This window comes from Balaenoptera borealis, assembly GCF_965194805.1.
Source record: "Balaenoptera borealis genome assembly, chromosome: 1".
NCBI classification, from domain to species: Eukaryota; Metazoa; Chordata; class Mammalia; order Artiodactyla; family Balaenopteridae; genus Balaenoptera; species Balaenoptera borealis.
The window spans coordinates 125,710,712-125,720,637 of record NC_138860.1 but is presented as its reverse complement, the minus strand read 5'-3'; the positions used below and the strand labels follow the sequence as shown (position 1 = coordinate 125,720,637).

The 9,926-nt window shown below is 40.2% G+C and overlaps 1 pseudogene across 1 annotated transcript; it reads right to left on the bottom strand.

Moving 5' to 3' along the window:
• Positions 1-8,616: 8,616 nt before the first annotated feature.
• Positions 8,617-9,300, bottom strand: LOC309605811 (jupiter microtubule associated homolog 2 pseudogene; annotated as a pseudogene). The gene has a single exon. The product of its transcript is annotated as a jupiter microtubule associated homolog 2 pseudogene (transcript).
• Positions 9,301-9,926: the final 626 nt, after the last annotated feature.

Sequence of the window (9,926 nt, the reverse complement as noted above, 5' to 3'; positions counted from 1 at the left end):
AAGTAACTAGGTGTCTACAACGGAAAACTTTGCATTGTTTAGACTATCATACTTTCTGGGTTACTAATTCTAGCTTTTTTTTTTTTTTTTTTTTTTTTTTTGCCTTTGAGCTAATTTAGAACTCTGCAAGTTGTAGATAACTGTTAGCAATGAGAAAGAAATCTTGTCAATAAACATGCAAATAAGTTAATAAATTGTGTCAAGTGGCAATTTAATTGATTTCCCTCACTCCCTACTCCTCAAGTACCTCCCCTGGAAAAAGCCAGTTTTGAGTCATTTGCACATTTACTTCAACACTTATTTATTCCATATAAATTTGAAGTTCTTTGGCTTCTCCTTTGGACTGGTTGTAATATCATACCAGTTACCTCAATTAAATAAATTCTTTGACATGCGTTCATTTGATATTTGTATGATACACAAGCAGGTCTTTTACGATTTATCATTTACTATCACAAAAGCATCTAAAGACTCCTCTTGTGTAAGAAATAGTTGCAGTCTCACACTGGCTGGGTTACATTACGAAAGCAGGCAGAAATGGAAGGAAATGATGGCAAATTCCATTACTTGCAATAGATCTCTGTCCTTATAATCTTCTCTCGTGTACTTCTTAAGGTGAATATGCCTTAGTTTTCAGGATAAAAACTAAATATTTGGTTTATAGGGGGTATTTATTGTATGAAATAAATTTCATGAAATAAAAAAATACATAATTACCATATTGGTAAGTAGCTTCTCACTGTACCTTATATTTTTATAGGAAGAAATAAGATATTCAACTTAATTCAAATCAACTCAGTTCAATTCAAATCAAAATACCTCTACTGTAAGTGTCCAAGAGGTGCTTTAAATTAAAAAAGTTTCTTGCTATCCAAGTTAGATATATTTTGGGTAGTTCTCTGAGATTCTTGTGGAAAACTATTTCATAATTGCAAGGTATTTTCAGATTTGTATATAAGCAATGATCAATTATCAATATTTCTCCTGGGTATTTCCAGAAAGCAGTGCTTTCTTATAAAAAATAAATTGGTCTTTACCTATAGCTATTTTTTCAGCTGTTCATGCCAGTCCCTTAGCTTTCATTAGCACCAAGGAGTTATTCATGATGAAGAGAAAATATTTACCAATGGAAAACATGTTGACATAATGAAATGATGCATTCCAGCTATTACATTTAGGAAGATAAGACTACATATGCAGGCATCTACTTGAAGTGATATTTTTCATGATCAATTGCAATAGTTTGAAAATATTTTAAGGAAGTACTTATATTCAAAATTACCTTGACTAAATATAAACAATAAATAAATACTTTTAAAAGACCTACATCGCTAAACAATTTCTTATGATTTTCTTAGGGAAGCCTCCTCTTTTGCATAGCTAATGCTGTGGCAGCTTGAAATTGAGGTCCATGTATTAGTCAGTTAGGGCTGCTATAACAAAATACCACAGACTGGTTGGTTTAAACAAGAGACATTTATTTTCTCACCATCTGGAGGCTGGGAAGTCCAAGATCAAGGTGCCAGAAAATTCAGTTTCTGGTGAGGGCTCTCCTCCTGGCTTATAGACAGCTCTCTTCTCGTTATTTCCTCCAAAGGCCTTTCACTGGTGTGAGAGGAGAGTGGGAAGAGAGATAGAGAGAGCTCTGATGTCTCTTCTTATAAGGACACCAATCCTATGGGATCAAGACCTCACCCTTATGTCTTCATTTAACCTTAATTATGTTCTTAGAGGCCCCGTCTCCAAATACAGTCAAATTGGGAGTTAGTGTTTCAACACATGTATTTTAGAGGGTACAAACATTCAGTCCATAACAGACCATGTAGTTCAACTCTGTTGAAAAAATCTGACAGTTTGTATACACATTTTATTACAAATTCAAGAATGATTTATTGAATTTGAATGATATTTGCTTATACTTATACACTTGTACCTTATATAGGAATTGTCCCTAGCTTCATGAAACCATCTTTAGTGCAAATATAAGACATATTTACATTCTATTACTGAAATATGCTTCCACAGTGCAGTGCAATTGGTGAATTCTGACCAACTGTTTCTTCAGTTTGAAATAGAACCTCACATTTGAGCAAAAATATAATATTCATTTACATTACAGCTTTTCTGAAAAAATATGTATGTTCACATTTCCTCACTTTTTGTCACAAAACCCTTTGAAGAATACTTTTAGTGATAATCATAATAAGTCTCTAATAGCACAGTTGAATATATTATAAGAAGAAAGAAGTTAGTCAGGAACTTAGTGCCAAGAGACATCTCTTGATTTATTGTGACCTACCCTTCAAAATATTTATTATTCTGGACCAGTAGAGATGCATGGTTATTATAGGTTATATTATAGGCTATATGCCTGCCAAAGTGAGATTGTGTCAACTGATATACTTTTGTACACGTTACATGTTAAACTTCTCTCCAAGGCTTGCACATGAATCCACTGAATCACCACGTTGCTAGTAGTATCCTCTGCACCCCAGTGTCTCCTGATTTACTACTTTCTTCTGGCCACAACATGAAATACAACAACTCATCTCAAGCCAACCTTCTTCCTTCCTACACTTCACTTTTCACAAAGATTTACATTAAAGCATAAGTGAGAAAAAGAAGTAAGCCTCCTTCCAAACCCTGAACGACTGAGATGTATTTGGCTATTACTAGAAAATTGCTTCTTACCTTCAGTACATTCTGAAAAATAGACATATTCTTTATGCCTTTAGTACACAGTGCTGATTGTGTTTCTTTAAGCACGTCTTGCCAAATGTCCTCAAGTTTCTAGTAGGTGTATCAGCTATTACTGATACTGTTGTTTTTGTGGTCTGTTTTCTATTTCATTTTCTTGAAATGGGGATTAAACACTGTTGGAGAGTTTGTGGAATTAAAGAGAAGCCTCATGTAAACATATCTGCCAATGATCTCAAATTGCTACGTTTTCATTTGGGGTTTCAAAAATATTTTAGGGGCTTCCCCTCCCATTGTTTTCTCAGATATTGACCATTAGTACTGTTTTAACAGTTACTTTCTTGACTTCAGAAAATCCTTTATGGTCTTCTAATAAATTATGTGGACACTGTTGCCTTCCAGCAAACTCCTGACATTACTTCCCCTATTATGATGATGATTTACTAAAGAGAATACATAAATTGACACACTTGGAGACCCTGTTATTTGGGAGTTCCCATTCAAATGTTATTTATTGGGAGCTGATCACCAAGAATCCTAAGAAAAATAGTTGGTATTGACCCAGCTAGCTAGTGTGGCTCGTGTAATTATCATACTCAGCCATATAAAACACAGCTATATGCAGCCAAAGATCCATGAACATAATTAGCAGTAACATCGTTGAAATTCAGCAGACAGACAGACCTGAATTTAAATTCCAGCTTCACCACACACGAACTTAACCTTCTGGAAGTTACTAACCGGCGTAAACTTCTGTTTCTTCATTGGAGGCTGATGAAATTAGAGATTATGTATATACCACCTAGTACAGTCCCTGGCAAATCTTTGAGAGTCAATAAATTGTCATTATTATTGAGTTTTTGTTATATATCTGTGAGGCCAGGCTATTACTTGGTCTTCAAAGAAATGTTATGACCAAATTTAGTCTTTAGTTATGTATGACTTTGTAGAAAATATTAGTAATATTAAATATTTTGTTACTTTCCATAAGATCAATATGAAAACCTTAAAAGCTTCCATACATTTGTTTTTATAAAAATATCATACTACATAAACTGTGATGAATAGATTGCAAGGCAAAGTGGGGCAGAGGGACCAGTTAGGAGGCTACTAGTCCAAATGCACCGTGATGATAATTTATAAGACAGATTCAGGAAAATTCTATGATAGGAAATAGGGTTATAAAGGGCAGATTCAAAGAGAATTCCTAGGTTTTTGTCTGAAACAACTGTTTGTGCTGTCATTTACTAAGAAAGAAAGCTATAAATGGAGTAAAATCAGGTTCAAGAGTAAAGTAAATTCAGTGCTTTTTAAATTGATGCATAATTGGCATACAATAACATGCACAAATCTTAAGTATTCAATTTGATATGTTTTGATTATTTTATTCACTGGTGCATTCACAACACAAAATAATACCTGGGACGTTTTCTTCACCTCAGAAAGTTCCCTCATGTCCTTTTCCAGTTGATTCAAATCCCTTTCCCTATGCAATGATTTTCTGGCTTCTGTAATTGTAGAATAGTTTTGTGAATCCTCAGGTTGCATACTGATGGACTCATACAGAATGTATTCTTCTTTGTCTGGGTTTTTCATTTTAGCCAAATAATTTTGAGAATGTCATGTGTATTGATAGTTTATTCTTTTACATTGCTGACTAGTATTCCATTGTATGAAACTATCCCAATCTGTCCATTCTCCTGTAGATAGACTTTTGGGTTGTTTCCTGGTTTTGGCAGTTATGAATAAAACTGCTATGAATATACATATAAATCTTTATTGCAGATATATATTTTCATTTCATTTGTGTAAATACCAAACAATGGAATTGATGGGTTGTAGAGTAGATGTATGTTTAATTTTAATAAGAAACTGGCAAACGATTCTCCAAAGTGGTTTTCATTTTATACTCTCAGCAACAGTATATGAGAGTTTCAATTGTTCCACATTCCATCCTATATTTAGTTTGTTTGTTTATTTGTCACTCTAGTAGATGTGAAAAGATATCTCTTTGTGGTTTTTTCTTTTTTTTTTTTTTTTTTTGACTTGGCATCAACTTTATTAGTTTTTATCACTAACATGCTTGGGCAGATTTGTTACTTGAAGCTGGTTAAAGAAAAAGGAGTTTTAACAAAATGATATGCTGGATAATTCTTGATGCTTACTGAAGAATACTAGTACACTATTGAGAGCTCAAGCTAACTGAATTAGAACTTGCTTCCTTTCCGATTTGTAAAGATAATTTGCTATTCAACTTTTTCTTTTTCTCATTACAAGACCCTAAAATGTAAGATGGGCACACAGGTTTCAAAAGTTCTGTCAATACTTTAATTTCAAAGTATCCACCCCGAATGCCTGCTAAAACGTCACCTGGGTCCCTGTAATGTCCCTCTCATTTCTTCCTAAGTTGAAGTTCAGATACACTTTGTAGTCACACACAGAACAGGAATATTTCATGCATGAGCTCCAAGAATGCTAAGGATTAAGAATATGACGAGTTCAGAAGAAATGAACGGGACAACATAGGAGGAGGTGTAGACATCCTTGCAGGGTTCAACTCACAAAGATGTTAGAACAAGTTATGCTCCATCCAAAGAGCCAGTGTACTTCTGGACAAGGCACAGGACCTGAAGAGGGAACCCTTAGATGTCTTTCCCTTCTTCACCAGAACGCACGGGAGCCCACCTTGCTCCTCTGACTCAGCCACTGCCTGGCCTCTGGAGACAAACAGGCTGTGACACTCCAAAACCTCAGTGCTTGCCTGTGGCTGGAGCAGCTGCTACAAATAGGTGATGTACTGGTGCCAGTGGCTAGCCCTGTTCTGGGAACATGCTCTCAGACGAACAAGTGAAGACAGTGTCAGGTCCCCCGTGTTGGGTTTCTTTCTGAAGTGCTGTCCAGTTAGTTGGCCCTGATGCAGCAGGCTTCTAGAAGGCAGCCTCCTCTAGTGGAGCTCTCTGGACAGGCAGTCTGAGAAGCTCCATCACCCTGAGTCCACTTAATACACATAAGGATATTAAGTTTGCTTGTAGGACATATGAAAATAGCTAATATATAAGAAGGAAGAACAATCTATGCTTTCTCTATAAGACCTGAATCTACAGGCAGATTCTAATAGCTCAGCACGTCATCTACTCACTGCCAGGCTTTCAATGGCAGTTTCAAAGTCAACTCAGAGGCAAGTTCTTCAGGAAAACAAGTGGCGTTAAGAGAAAAAAGAAGCATTACCTTCAATTTATGGAAACTAAAAAGAACCCTGCCACATTCCTGTCCATTCTGTTTGAAGCTAAGTCTTTGGTTTTCAAATGAAAAAAACCTTAAACCCATAAACTTTGAGAAGATTAATTCGGGCATTTTCTGGTTTTAAAAAAGAAAAAAAAACCAAAAAGGCAAACCCCTTCAACCGATGAATATCTGTAAGGGAAGGAGTAGAGCTCAGGCACTCTGGAGGATGGATGTGGCGGAAACACGTGAACATGTCCGCCCGCTTGCCCGCACGCACACACACTGCACACGACCAACCCGCAAAGACTCAGTATGTGACTGCTAAGTTTAATTCAACGGCTACACCCACTCCTGCCTTGTAAAAATAACAGAATGCTCCTCTCAAAGTTACATCGCCATGTGAGCACTGGTTTGTTGTTTTTGATACAGCCTTACAAAAAGTTGGCACCAAATGCACATAAAAAAAGTTTTAAGGCTTAATAAAAATACAGATGAGTAATTTCTTAATGCAGCTTGGAGGTAGAGAAAAGGATGCCAAGAGTTAATGAAGCTTCCAAATACAGGCAGTCCCCAACGTACAGAGCATTTTCCAAATACAGATGGCCTCCCCCATCAGGTTCAAAGGAGCAAAAGCTTTTCTGCTGCTCCTGCCAGTAACCAAACTGCCCAGGGCTCTCTAAACCTATGCCCACGGCCCCGAGGAGGGAAAGGAAGAGGGAAGATGGGGACAAAAGTAAGGCGACGTGGTCACTGCTGCCCAGAGGCTCTGCTCTGGTTGTTTTCCTCCTTCCCCCAGGCCTCTATCCCCAGCTCTGCCCCAGAAGTCCCTGCCAGGGGACAGATCTAGAAAGCTCTTCCCCTCACGTAACTGACAGTGAGACTGAAGCCCTGAGGGCCAGCAGCACGTCAGGGTCTTCTTGGCGATCCAATTTGGAATTCACAAATCATTTTCTTGTATATTAAAAAAAAAAAAAAGTTAGAAATAGTTCATTTCTACCTTTGGAACATCTTACTGTAAGTTAAACAAGTTAGTTTGTTTAACTAAGTGTGTTTGAGCTTAAAAGCTAACCACCATTTATGACATTTTTTAATGTGGAAAAAAATGCTCTGAATTCCAGACAACTTTCCTATAAATGACTATTTGAAGGAAGGAGGAGATAGGAAGCACTTGACAGAGTCACATGGAATCAGTGTCTCTTGGCTCCAAAGTCAGCAGGGGGACAGAAAGGCAGAGTGTCTTTGCTTGGCAAAGCACCGTGCGAAACCCCCAGCGCCGGTGGAGGATGTGGAGCTTGGCAAGGAGCTCCTGCAGGCACTTGAGCGTCCAGGCCACTAGGAGTGCGACTGCACTTTAACAATGATGAAGACATTTTTAGCACCTGCATTAGCTTTGTAGGCACTCGTACCAGTAGCTCCAACCCAAACTGTTGGTCCCACGTGACTGCAGTACAGGAACCGAGACCATAGCCCTTTAGAGGCTCAATGGGAGAAACTTTCGCCTGACAGATTACAGCAGCACAATTCTTGCCAGCCCATTATCTTTGCTGGCAAATACCATGGAATGGGCCGGTTGAGATTTTACTGCCAAACTATTTAATCTCTGAGCCTAAGGTCTCTAAGGCTCGTCTGGAAACTGTGAATATGGTCCAGAGGTTCTGCAAAGCTTTATAAAGGGTGGTCTAAGAAAACTTTCCTTCCTCTTTGGTGTACCTGAGCAACAGACTTTTTTCTAGAAAGATGTCAGAAACAGACCAGAGTCAACAGTTACTGATGTAAAGCTGGTACTTGAGAACAGCTCTTGAGCTATTATGACAGAATCCAAACCTAAGAACCCAAGATTCTCAAGCCTCTCTTCTTCCCACTGTCAGCAGGAATATAAAGGAACACATGAAGGAGTTAAACAATCCCATTACCTGGATATATCTGGGTAGTTTTAAAGTCCTGTAGAAGTTAGTGGCCTTGCAGAAAGGAAGTATCGCTGGTGAAGGAAACTGTCCACATCACTGGTGAGGAGCGAAGGCCTAGACTTAAGGCTGATGAGGAAAAAAGGAACAATTCACAAGCAAAACTGCCTGTAAAAAGCCCCAAACCAGTCTCTCCTGGATGAAAGGGAGAGATTTCTACATAAGATCTGGCCAAGGATTGAGAGGGCAGAAGGGGGGCACCTCGGGAGATCAGGGTGCAAAATCTTTCCATAAAGCGTAAGACTGAGAACAACATTTTGGTTTTTTGTTGACAGCTGCTGAGGAAAAGCAATGAAGATGTTTCAAGAAAATCTGTGGAACTGAAGCGAAAAACACTGAGGCCGAAGTCGCAGGAACGGAGACCGTGTCCATGAAGGGTAAACGGCGTCAGCACCTCAGGGATCTACCCAGATACCCGCCTCCCCACCCTGCTAGGGTTTCAGTGTGTCTTGCTCTTCTATCCCATAGCAACGGACGCGTGGTTTTTGGTTTTCTCTCAAAGGCTTTAAACTCTGCTACTGTATTAGTGATTCCTAGATACCCAACTAGCCAGCACACCAAGGACGCGAAGAGCCCACGCCTCAGGCGCACCTGGCCTGGCACCGCCTCCCCGCCCACCCACCCGAGAGCTCCTCCCACCCACCCGAGAGCTCCTCCCACACCAGGCATCACGTTTCCTCCCCTGGTTTCCGGGAGGCGAGGTCTCGGGCTTCTCGTGATGGCTGTGGAGCCGGAGCAGCGGCTTCAGGTGTTCCCCCAGCAGACCCTCTCCCCACCCCGCTCCTTCGGGCTAAAGAAACTACAATTTTGAAATCCTATCTCTCGAGTTTCCTGTCTAGCTCTGGGGGACGCAGCAGCGTCTCAGTAGAAGGAGACGCTGGACTTGCCTCCAGGCGGGTTCAGGACTTTGTTGTGGGAGCGAGGCCTCGGGCGCAGCCTGGGCTCCCGGCTGCCGATGGCGGGCGCCGGCTGCTGGGCGCGGGCTGCTCCTCCCGGGCCACCTGGCGCGCCCGGCTCTTGTCTGGGGGAGGCGCTGGCCGCGGCTCTGAGGTCCGGTGTGTCCTCTCCCTCACACAGGAACACGTGGTCCTTGGGTTCGTTGGGTGTGCCATGGGTGAAGCAGCAGCGACTGGGGAGCCAAAAATGTCACTGGTCTTCCCACCAGCGGGGTTCAGACGCTGTCGAGTCTGCACAGGCGTGGATTCGTCAAATATACCACTTCCTTTCCCCTCACGGGGCTTGGTCCCTTTGGGTATGTTCTGAGGTTCTTCGGTGGGTCCGAAAATATTAGATGCCATCCTGTTAGGTCTGCGTGGAGGTGCGGCTGCTTCTGGACGATCGCTCGGCTCTCCTCCCGGGGGCCTCATAGCCCTGGAGCCGGCCCGGCCTCCCTCGCCCTCCGGCGCCCGGAACGTGTCGCCCGCCACCGGAGCCTCCCACCCCTGTGGTTTTCATTTTAATTTGTGTGTCCCTGATCGCAAATGATTTCGAGTGCCTTTTCATGTGCTTATTGTTCACTTGAATATCTTTTTTTGGAAATTGCCTGTTGTAATAATTTATCCATTAAAAAAAAATTAGACTATTCATAATTTTATTGTTTATTGTAAGAGTTTTTATATAATCTGAATATGTGTTTTTGTCATATAAATGTCATGAATATTTTTCCTTGCATTTGGTTTATCTCTTCATTTTTAAGGGAAATCTTTTCATGAGCAGAAAATTTCCAATTAATCCATTTCACTTCTGCTAAAAGTTGTGTGGTTTTGTTTTTCTGTTTTTGTCCTTACCAAGAAATCTTTGCTTACTCTAAGGTTATTAGGATATTACAGTATGGATCCTTTTAGAAGTTTTACGGTTCTGAATTTTCAATTTAGGCCTATGACTTATCTCAAATTAATCTTTGTGTATGGTTTGAAATTGGGGTCTACTTTCATATTTCATATAGATATTTAGTTGTTTAATCAACTTTTGTCAAAAAAACCTCTTCTTTCCCAATTTATTTATCAAATGGCTAGATATGTGAGTCTGTTTCTGGACTCT